Source organism: Sorex araneus, chromosome 6 (assembly GCF_027595985.1).
Source record: "Sorex araneus isolate mSorAra2 chromosome 6, mSorAra2.pri, whole genome shotgun sequence".
NCBI classification, from domain to species: Eukaryota; Metazoa; Chordata; class Mammalia; order Eulipotyphla; family Soricidae; genus Sorex; species Sorex araneus.
This window is the reverse complement of record NC_073307.1, coordinates 128,156,216-128,168,405: the sequence shown is the minus strand read 5'-3', so window position 1 is coordinate 128,168,405 and position 12,190 is coordinate 128,156,216. Positions and strand designations below refer to the sequence as shown.

At 37.1% G+C, this 12,190-nt stretch overlaps 1 protein-coding gene across 3 annotated transcripts in view; it reads right to left on the bottom strand.

Annotated features, from left to right (window-relative positions):
• The window catches only part of ANO3 (anoctamin 3), a 255,090-nt gene that overhangs the window by 155,755 nt on the left and 87,145 nt on the right, over window positions 1–12,190 (bottom strand). The window contains exon 1 of one of the 3 annotated variants that reach the window (XM_055141498.1): window positions 1,882–2,436. The exons of the other annotated variants lie outside the window; for them this stretch is intronic. The gene's annotated coding sequence lies outside the window, so the exon portion shown is untranslated. Of the gene's footprint in view, window positions 1–1,881; window positions 2,437–12,190 lie in introns of those variants that run through there. 3 annotated transcript variants of the gene reach the window in all.

The window sequence follows — 12,190 nt, the reverse complement described above, 5'->3', positions numbered from 1 at the left end:
CTACTTAGAAATTTGCTCCTGATACAGTAAAGCATACATACTGCATAGAAGCATTAGGTGTAAATTATGCAGCTCATAATCAACTCTGAAAAAGTTCTGAAACCGGAAGCTGCATTCAAATTAATGGTCAAGTATTAATTTAGTTAACACTAATTCACTTAAGATTAGGCATAACTATGAAAATTTAATTTCCTACTTCTCCCAAGGCAGTCCAATAAATTGATCTGGATGATTTAGTCACTTTCCGTGGCCTATGAAATAGAGCTAGTTTACTGAGTAACATGGTATCAATGGGGTTACAACAAAATAGAAACTTAATCACTGAAGCTGAGACTTCAGATTGGATCTGAAACAACGGGGTTACCTGACCTGCAAAACCGGACAAAGTATGACTCTAAATACTCTGAATGTAATTAGACGCATAAACATGAAACAAATAAATATGATAAAGTGAGCAAGAGTGCTCTTTTTTTAAAATTGAATCACTATGAGATAGAGCATTACAAAATTGTTCATGATTGTGCTCCAGTCATAAGATGTTCCGACACCCATTCTGCTGCCTGTGTAATTTCCAGGCACTAGTGTCCCCAGTTTCCCTCCCACCCCTTTAAGTCACCCTCCACCCCAGCCTGCCTCTATGGCAGGCACCTTTCTTCTTCTCTCTCTCTCCCCCTCTCTCTCTTCACTCTCTCTCTCTCCATTTCTCCTTCTCTCTCTCGTCTCTCTCTCCCTCTCTCTATTTCTCTCTCTCTCTCTCTCTCTCTCTCTCTCTCTCTCTCTCTCTCTCTCTCTCTCTCTCTCTCTCTCCCAAGAGTACTCTTTTAATATGTCAAAAAAATTACAAAATACCAGCTGAATTTCCATAGGCACTGTATGATGAAGTACTGTTTCTTAAACTATCTTTTATTTTCCCTTCACTCATTTTTATCTTCCCCAAATCAAATGTTCTCTGGAATATCTAATGACAAGAAAAAGTTAAGCTTTTCTGAGTGGAAGAGTCTATGATGAAGAATAGAATAATTTTCTACTTGATTTCAACAAAATATATATTTTTAGTATGTAAGCTTTAAGTAGCATTTAGAGAAAAAGAAGTAGAGAATATTTTTCCTTTTTACTTATTTTATATTTTAAATATAGTATAAAAGATGTTTCTTTTACATACTCATTTTGCTTAAGTAAAATAACTTACTTGCAAATTAGTAATACTGCCTTAAATGTAGATTTTGAAATTACACTCCTGTTCTCTAAATGGAAGCACTTGACATTTACTTTTTCTTTTAATTTGAGTCTAGAGCTCATTTTATTACCACATCTATAACCACATGAAAATAAAAACTGAATGTTGAAAAACAGTTTCCTTAATTTAAATTACAGCATATCTTAGAGTTGTTTCACACATTTTAATATTTAGGGCTGAGATATTTACTTCTTAAAATTCATATTAATTATATTATCTGCTTTAACATTATTAAAACATCTTATATAAAAATAATTTAACAATTTAAAAATGTACTTCGACAAGTAATTATATAGTTTTCACTTTTTATCAAATCCTAATCTTGGTGTAAAATTAACTATAAGTATAAATAGTATATAATCGGCTATACTATAGCAAAATAACTGGAACTTTCAATGAACCCACAAACAACTATATTTAAAAAGCTAAAACTTGAGAGCAGTTAACAGGAGAAAAAAACAGTGATGCTTACCAGCTACTTAGACCTTCCACTTCTTATTTTACAGACATTTCTAATATTTTGAAGTGACATATTCATCACTAGATTTTAAATAAGTATCAGTTATTCTTAATTTCTCTACATATTTAAAAAAAAACCACAAAATTAATATAGAATTCCTAGACTGATGCACTTTTAAACATACCACAGTCAGAATTCTGGGTTCAGCTGCATTTGGAATCCTTCATTGCTGACAAGGGAGTCTCAAATGACAATCTTCTTTAAAGCACTCTTCAGCATGACAACAGAAAGTTCTCCCTTCCACTGTCTGCTTTTTTTCCATTAGCTGGAGTGTTACATATTGAATGCTGCACAAAGCATTTGACTGGAGGGTTTTTAGACAACTCTTTAAATGCCTGAATCTGAATAATGATTTTTAAATAAGGCTCATCTCTTGAAAAGCGATTCTGTATTGTTTTTTTTTTATTCATTAAATTTTAGTGGGGCGGTTATGGGCTGACTTTGAGTGTCATTGGTTAATAGTACCTCGGTATGACTCACTGAAGTAAGATTTAGTCATATAATTTCAGTGACATTTTGACGAGAATACTTTACTGTCAATTTTTTAATAATCTATTGCACATTTTTGTGTGATCCAAATGAGTAGATTAGCATAAGAGGTGGGAGGTATGTTTCAGTCTGAATAACAGTGGTCTGAAAAACAAAACTAACTTTTTTTTTTCTTTTTTGGAAAAGCCAGGAAATGTTTTTGATAGCTGAGTGAGGTTCACTGGAATTTTAATATAGTTTTCCACCTTTTCAAGAAAATTGTCTCCTTTTCTTGTTCACTTTAAACAGGTACAATAATGCCTTTGTGGTTCCTGAAAAATCCAGCATCTCTTAAACTTAGCATTGTGTTATATAGACTCTGGAAGATATAATCAAGAGATCATAATCTTGAAGCAGTAGAAGTAGCTATTATCTAGAAAAATAAACAAATGAAATTGAATGATTTTGCACCCCTGCAGTGTTAACTTTTTCACATGATGAGATGCAAGAAAGGATTACATTTATTTCTGTCAAAAAAGTCTCCACAGGACAACTTGTAATTGGGACTCACTGACAAGAAACCGAACTAAGACGCAGAGATTTAATGGGTACAGTTTTGAGTTAATCAGCACACTTGAAAGTTAGTTTTCCAGCAGCTTCATAAAATAGAAAATTTTAACTTTGCACAATAGTCTGTAGCAACTATGGTTAAAATGTGTATTTCATCAAAAGATTAATAAAACTATATTGGTCTTCCTAACTCATGGAATCCTGATTTGTTTCTTACAGAAAAATCAACAATCTTAAAAAAAATCCAAAAGCAAAAGTAATAATTCAATAAGCCCAACAAAAAGTTATCCGTGTTGACATTTCCATTGAGAACATCAATAGCTGCTCCAAATATTTTTATTTTGATGGACTCATAGGTGGAATAAAGAAAGAGCATGCCGGTGTGAATAAGGAATGGAACATAGTGGAGAGATGAAAATAGTAGGAAAGCAATGATTATACTACTGTTTCCTTACAAATATTCAGGAAAGCACAGCATTTTTAGTCTCCAATGATAATTCCCCAGTACTCAGAACTTTTTCTTGACCTATCTGATGACCTTGTCCTGTGAATTCTATAGTCCCTGGTGCATGCCTCTATTATATACAGCCAAATGCAGTTCTTAATAGAGGTGTGGCCTTTGCAGCTTTCCTTCTGACTGCGTATCCAGTTTGATGGTGACAAGGAGTCACTTAGCCTCCATTTGCTTATTCTATGAAAGAGCAGGGATGGAGGGGCAGAGTGGTGGGTAAAATAGACAACACTTTCATGTTTTAGTTTTGGACCCAGTGGTGCTCAGGATCTACACCCAGCTTTGTCCTCCTTCTTTTTTTTTTTTTTTTGGTTTTCTTTATTTTTTTTAATTTTTATTTTTTTATTTTTTAATTAATTTATTTTTTAATTAGTGAATCACTGTGAGGGGAGGGTACTGTTACAGAGTTACAAATTTACACATTTTTGTGCTCATGTTTCCCTCATACAATGTTCGAGAACCCATCCCTTCACCAGTGATCATTCTCCACTACCAATAAACCCAGCATCCCTCCCACACTCCAATCCCATCTCCCCTCACTCCACCCTGTCTCTGTGTCAGGGTATTCCCTTTTGTTCTCTCTCCAGTTGGGTGTTGTGGTTTGCAATAGGGGTGTTGAGTGGCCATTGTGTTCAGTCTCTAGTCTACTTGCAGCACGAATCTCCATTCCCGTGCGGGATCTCCAACCACATTTTACTTGGTGTTCCCTTCTCTATCTGAGCTGCTTTTCCCCAGAATGTGAGGCCAGCTTCCAAGCCTCCTGGTACTTATTTCTAGTATTCTTGGGTGTTAGTCTCCTACTCTGTTATTTTATATTCCACAGATGAGTACAATCTTTCTATGTATGTCTCTCTCTTTCTGACTCATTTCACTTAGCATGATACTTTCCATATAGATCCACTTATATGCAAGGTTCATGACTTCATTTTTTCTAATAGCTGCATAGTATTCCATGTATAGATGTATCAAAGTTTCTTCAACCAGTCATCTGTTCTAGGGCACTTGGGTTTTTTCCAGATTCTGACTATTGTAAACAGTGCTGCAATGAACATATAAGTGCAGATGTCATTTAGACTATACTTTTTTGCTTCTCTGGGATATATTCCCCAGCAGTGGTATTGCTGGGTCAAATGGGAGCTCAATTTCTAATTTTTTGAGAATCGTCCATATTGTTTTCCAAAAGGGCTGAACCAGTCGGCATTCCCACCAGCAGTGTAGAAGAGTCCCTTTCTCCCCACATCCTCTCCAACAGTGGTTGCTTTTGTTCTTTTGGATGTGTGCCAGTCTCTGTGATATAAGGTGGTATCTCATGGTTGTTTTGATCTGCATTTCCCTGATGATTAGTGACGTAGAGCACTTTTTCATGTGCCTTTTGGCCATTCATATCTCTTCCTTGGTAAAGTTTCTGTTCATTTCTTCGGCCCATTTTCTGATGGGGTTGGATGTTTTCTTCTTGTAGAGTTCAACCAGTGCCATATATATACCCTTCATATCAACCCCTTATCTGATGGGTATTGGGTGAATATTCTTTCCCATTCTGTAGATTGTCTTTGTATTCTGGTCACTATATCTTTTGCGGTTCAGAAGCTTTTTAGTTTAAGATAGTCCCATTTGTTGATATCTGTTTCCACTTGGTTGGCCAGTTGCATGTCATCTTTGAAGATACCTTTATCTTCAATATCGTGGAGGGTTTTACCAACCTTGTCTTCAGTGTACCTTATGGTTTGTGGTCTGATATTGAGATCTTTATTCCATTTTGATCTGACTTTTGTGCATGGTATCAGGTCAAAGTCTAAGCCCTCTTTTGCATGTGGTTGTCCAGTTGTGCCAGCACAATTTGTTAAAGAGGCTTTCCTTGCTCCACTTCATATCACTTGCTCCCTTATCAAAGATTACATGATCATACATTTGAGGTTGTGTGTAGGGATATTCTACCCTGTTCCATTGGTCTGCGGCTCTGCCTTTGTTCCAGTAGCATGCTGTTTTAATAGTTACCGCTTTGTAGTAAAGTTTAAGGTTGGGGAGGGTGATGCCTCATTTCTTTTTCGAAAGAATTGTTTTAGCTATCCCTGGGCGTTTGTTGTCCCATATGAATTTTAAGATTGCTTGAGGCATTTCTTTGAAGAATGTCATGGGTATCCTTATAGGGATCGCATTGAATCTGAATAAGGCTTTGGGGAGTATTGCCATTTTGACAATGTTGATTCTCCCTATCCATGAGCAGGGGATGTCTTTCCATTTCCTCATGTCCTCTTTCATTTCATGGCATAGCGTTTTATAGTTTTCTTTGTAGAGGTCTTTTCTTCCTTGGTTAAGCTGATTCTGAGGTACTTGATTTTCTGGGGCAGGATTGTGAATGGGATTGCTTTTTTCATATTCCTTTCCTCTGTCTCATTGTTTGCATATAGGAAGGCCATGGATTTTTGGATATTAATTTTGTATCCTGCAACTTTACTGTATAAGTCTATTGCTTCTAAGAGTTTCATAGTGGAGGCTTTAGGCTTCTCTAGATATAGTATCATATCGTCTGGGAATAGTGAAAGTTTCATTTCTTCCTTTCCTATCTGGATGCCCTTAATATCTTTTTCTTGTCTTACAGCTATCACAAGTACTTCCAGTAATATATTGAAGAGAAGTGGTGAGAGTGGGCATCCTTGTCTTGTGCCTGATCTTAGATGAAAGGCACAAGTTTTTCCCCATTGAGGATAATGCTTGCCGTAGGCTTGTGGTAGATGGCTTTGACTATCTTGAGGAAAGTTCCTACAAAACCCATTTTGGTGAGAGTTTTCATCATGAACGGATGTTGGATCTTGTCAAATGCTTTCTCTGCATCTAATGATATCTCATATGGTTTTATCTTTACTTTTGTTGATATGATGGATTATGTTGATTGATTTCCGAATGTTAAACCATCCTTGCATCCCACTGGGTCATGGTGTATGATCTTTTTGATGAGTTGTTGGATCCTATTTGCTAATATGTTGTTGAGGATCTTCGCATCGGTGTTCATCAGGGATATTGGTCTATAATTTTCATTCTTAGTGGTGTCTTTGTTTGCTTTTGGTATTAGGGAGATGTGTGTTTCATAGAAACTGGGAGAGTTCCTATTTTTTCAATTTCATGGAAAAGCTTGAGGAGAACTGGCAAAAGGTCTTCTTTAAATGTTTGGAAGAATTCGCCAGTGAGTCCATCTGGACCTGGGCTTTTGTTTCTGGGGAGATTTTTGATTACAGTTTCAATTTCCTTAACATTGATGGGTCTATTCAGGTATTCCAAGTCTTCTTGGTTCAGTCTTGGGAGATTGTAGGAATCAAGGAATTCATCCATTTCTTTTAGGTTCTCTTGTTTCGTGCATTACAGACTTTCAAAGTAGTCTCTGACGATCTTTTGATTTCATTGGTTTCTGTTGTGATGTCTTTCTTTTTATTCCTGATTCGGTTTATTAGGGTTCTCGCTCTCTCTTTCTTTGTGAGTCTTGCTAGTGGTTTGTCAATCTTGTTTATTTTCTCAAAGAATCAGCTCTTGGTGTCATTGACCTTTCGTATTGTTTTCTGGGTTTCCATGTCGTTAATTTCTGCTCTGATTTTTATTATTTCTTTCCTTTAGTCTGGTTTGGGTTCCTTTTTCTGGTCCTTTTCTAAGGCTTTGAGCTGTGAAGTCAAGCTATCTGTCTAGGCCCTTTCTTCCTTCCTAAGTAATGCCTGCAGAGCTATAAATTTTCCCCTTAACACAGCTTTAGCTGCGTCCCATAGGTTTTGGTAGTTTGTGTCTTCATTTTCATTCGTTTCAAGGTATCTCTTGATTTCCTCCTTGATTTCCTTCCTGACCTACTCATTGTTCAACACTGAGCTGTTTAATTTCCAGGTGTTTGTTTTGATTCTTTGTGTCTGTGTGTGATTAGCTTCTATCTTCAGTGCATCGTGGTCTGAGAAGATAGTTGATACAATGTCCATTTTTCTGATTTTATTGAGGCATGTTTTGTGGCCCAGTACGTGGTCTATTTTGAAAAATGTTCCGTGTGCACTGGAAAAGAATGTGTATTCTTTCTTTTTGGGGTGTAAAGCCCTGTATAGGTCTATTAGGCCTCTCTCTCCTATTTCTTCCTTCAGAGTCCGTGTTTCCTTGCCGAGTTTTGTTCTTGTCAATCTATCCAGAGGTGATACGGCATTGTTGAAGTCTCTGACTACTATTGTGCTGTTAGTGATGTCCTCCTTAAAGTCTGTTAGGAGTTGTTTTAACTATTTAGCCGGTCTCTCATTAGGTGCATATATCTTTTAGAGTGTGATTTCTTCCTGTTGCACATATCCTTTGAAAAATAGGAAGTAACCTTTGCTGTCCCTTCTAATCTTTTACAACCTGAAATCTATGTTGTCAGATACTAGTATTGCCACACCAGATTTTTTGAGAGAGTTATTTGCTTGCAGGATTGTTTTCCACCCTTTGACTTCAAGTCAGTGTTTGCTCTGCTCTGACTGTTCAGGTATGTTTCTTGCAGGCAGCAGAATGTTGGGTTTAGTTTCCAAATCCACTTTGCCACTCTGTGTCTCTTAATTGGTGCATTTAGGCCATTGACATTGAGAGAGATTATTGTCATGGGGTTTTGTGTCATCTTTCTATGGGGTTTGTTGTTCTTGTGGGGTTCTTCCTTGACTTACACTAATTCACTTAATTAGTGAACTACCGTGAGGTACAGTTACAGACTTACAAACTTTTGGTCTTGCATTTCAGTCATACAATGATCGAGTACCCATCCCTCCACTAGTGTCCATTCTCCACCATCAATGGTCCCAGTATCCTTCCCCAAAAACATCAGCTTCATTTGACTTCTCTGCCTTTATTCTTACTAGAGAAGTGATATACTGTGAGCTTATTATGACCAAACAAATAAATAACAAATGGACAATTATTAGCACCAACAAGATGCTCACATATTATTGTATTTACTAATTCCATAAAATTATATTTAATTTAAGTAGACCAGTCATTGTGGCTCTAGTTTTAGATCAAAATTCCTTCAGGAATGTTAGGAAGGAGATCTCCCATGATGTGCTATTAAGCACTCATGGGGAAAATCAATGATTCCAGAACTGTCCTATGCATCAACTAAACACAATATTTCTTTTCCTTTAATTTTATTTTTTAATTGAAATTACCATAAGGTACACAGTTACAAAGTTTTTCATGACTTGGTGTCAGCCATACAATGATTCAACACTCATCCCTTCACCAGAGTACATTTCCCAGCACCAATTTCCCTATTTCTCTCCCAACCACACCCCTAGAAAGCCTGCCTCTCTCCCTTACTCCTCTCTCCTGCCCCCCCTCTTCTTCCTTCTCCCCACTTTCTTTCTATAACTGTTTCTCTTTTAAGCATCATGTTTTGCAATCACTATATCACTGTCATCCCTTTATTCATCCATTTACTGGAGCGAGCTCCAGCATTCCTATTTCTCTCAATTCCTCTCAGCCCTGAGATTTTAGCAGCCTCTCCTTACTCATCTTTCCCAATGACTTGGAGGCTCTTCCAGGGTCAGAGGAATGAGAACTATCGTTACTGTTTTTGTCATATCAAATACACATGGGTAGCTTGCCAGGCTCTGCCTGTGTGGGAGAGATACTCTTCATAGCTTGCCGGACTCTCTGAGAAATATGTATATATTGTCATTCCGTTGATCAACGATTTGCTCGAGAGGGCCTAGTAACGACTCTACTCATCCCAGCCCTGAGATTTTAGCAGCTACTCTTTACTCGTCCTTCCCAATGGTGCTGCATTAGAGGCACTTCAGGGTCAGGGGAATGAGATCCATCATTGCTACTGTATTTGGCATATAAATATGCCACGGGGAGCTTGCCATGCTCTCCTGTGCGGGCAGTACACTCTGGCTGGCTTGCCAGGTTCTTCAAGTGGGAGAACTAGGCTATCTGATATTGTGAGGTCTCACCGTGGCCGCAGGCATCCAGGAGCTTGGTTTTATAGTCTCTAGATGTTGGCCGTTGATGGGATTACATGGCACCGGGGGCAGTTTCTGGGTGTGACTGCCCAGCTTCTGGAAAATGGGGAATCTGGGTGGAAGAGGCCCAGTCCCGATCTGAGCAGCCTTAGAGATCTCGGCCCTGGGTCCCACACACTGGGTTCCTCTGCCGGTTCCTTCATGTGTGAGGCTCATTTGACTGTGGAGAGTGGCCTTGAGCATGGCTGTGGCTGGGTTCAACACAGGTACTGAAAGGTTATCATGTATATCCCTTTATGTATGTACTTTCAGCACTCAGTTCTTGTCAGGAGGGATCATTTCCAACTATCATTGTCATAGTGGTCCTTTCTCTATCCTAACTGCCCTAGTAACCCCACCTCACTCCCACTTTGTCAAGCTTGGAACCATAAACCAGTATTTAGGTATTAGTGTCATACTGCTTGTTATATCCCACAAATGAGTACAGGCATTCTATTAACAAGGTATTTCTACCAATGGTGAAAATGTGGAATTTTTAAAAAATTTTTGATCAAATAGACACATTTTCCCTTACATAGTTTTTTGAAAAATACTAAAGATATATCACTATATCACTGTCATCCCATTGCTCATCAGTTTGCTTGAGCAGGCACCAGTAACATCTCCATTGTGAGACTTGTTGTTACTGTTTTTGGCATATCGAATCTGCCAGGGATAGCTTGCCAGGGTCTGCCATGTGGGTGGAATACTAGTTTACCAGACTCTCCGAGAGGTATGGAGGAATTGAACCCAGGTCGGCCACATGCAAGGCAAACACCCTATCCACTGTGCTATTGTATATATGCCACAGTAAATTCATATCTCACCTAAACCTACTCTTATAACTAAAATATCTCCCTTCGGGGAACTAAATGGGAAAGTGGGTGTGGTCTTTCTGTAAGGCAGGTATGTGTACTAGTGATGGATGTGGTATTGGATTATTAATAGGTTAGTGTGGAGAAACCATTATTAATAACATTGCAAACAAAAACCAATTAAATTTTAAAAAATGAAAAGTCAAATAAAGCATCTCCTTTCCTTGACATAAAGCATCCCCTTTCTATCCTTGACATAGTGACAGCGCTGTTGAAAACAAAGGGATTTTTATGGAAAGTTAGGGTTTGTAGGGGGAATTTCATAGACTATATAGTGGACCCATGTGAAAACATTTGGTCCAAGAGCTGGAGCGATAGCACAGGGGGTAGGGCATTTGCCTTGCACGCGGCCGACCTGGGTTCCATTCCCAGCATCCCATATGGCCCCCTACAGCACCACCAGGAGTAATTCCTGAGTGTATAATCCAGGAGTAACCCCTCTGCAACGCCAGGTGTGACCCAAAAAGAAATACATATATATACATATATACATATATATATATAAATATATATATATATATTGCCCACTTATTTTCAAATAGTATCCCTTCTCCCTTCTCCCTACTTTGGACAGTTTGCTGAGGTTTAATAACATTAAGTTAGTAACAAAGTACTGTATAATTTACTTGTCTGCTTAATGTAAGAGGAAATCAATCCAGAGATATTGTGAACATAAGAATTATTAAAATGAAGGCTATGGCACTAAGAATAGTGTTTGAAATTTTATGAAATCTATTATTCTAACATATCTAACAGTAGCAATCTATTGAACTAAATTTTTTAAAAGGCAGCTGTTTATGAAGATAAAGAGACATAACCTAGATCTGTTTCTGTCCAGTTCTACCACTGGTGAAGAAACAACTCTTTTTTGAAACCCCATGGCTTTATTGGTAATGGAGAAACTATTCTAGAGGACTCTCATTGAGTTATTACAAAAATTAAATTAAAAATGAATATAAAAAACTTACCATATCTTTCTATGCATGAGTGAACAATACATTTCAGATAGAATAATTGCAATGTTGCTTAGGAGTACTAAACTGAAAATATGAACTCCTGAATTTCTCTTGTCTCGTCAGTATGGCAAAGTGAAAAAGAAATTCTAGGAAACAGTACCATTTTATTTAAAATCCAAATTTAGTTATTTGCTAGATGTGTGAATGCTAATTCCATAACATTTATGGCTTAAATTTAACAGCACATGAAATAAGCTTTGAGTCACTGGAATTTTACTATTCAGTGATAAACACTATGCATAAATATTTGTTGGCTATAATGCCATACATTTTCTCTATTAAAAAAGAATTAGAAATGTTTCTATGTTCATGTATACACAATGCTACTTTTATAAGCAACTTCTTACATAATTACATAATGTGATTACCTCTCAACATATTTAATAATTTGTAAACTTATTTTATTTGCATTGTGTGAGTGTAATAATATGCTTAATTTTCCTCTTTTATTCTCGCATCTTTAAGTGCTTCTTTCTACCCATCTTCCACACAAACCACAGTGTGAGAAGTATCTTTATCCATAACAATTTATTTGTCCTAACACCTAACACAGTGTCTGAATATATTCCAAAAATTGAACCAAAAAACAAGAATCTTTCAGGGCATTCATTATTATTAATTTTTCCAGATATTTTTCATCAATCTTAAATCAATGAATATAGTAACAGTTTACAGTGTTGATCCTAGACTTCATTTTATTTTAAATTCAATTTTGGTTAAAAAATATTATCTTTCTGCACCGCAAGAGATACAATGACCAGAATACAAAGACTATCCACAGAATGGGAAAGGATATTTACACAATACCCATCAGATAAGGGGTTGATATCAATGGTATATAAAGCACTGGTTGAGCTCTACAAGAAGAAAACATCCAACCCCATCAAAAAATGGGGCAAAGAAATGAACAGAAACTTTACCAAGGAAGAAATACGAATGGCCAAAAGGCACATGAAAAAGTGCTCTACATCACTAATCATCAGAGAGATGCAGATCAAAACAA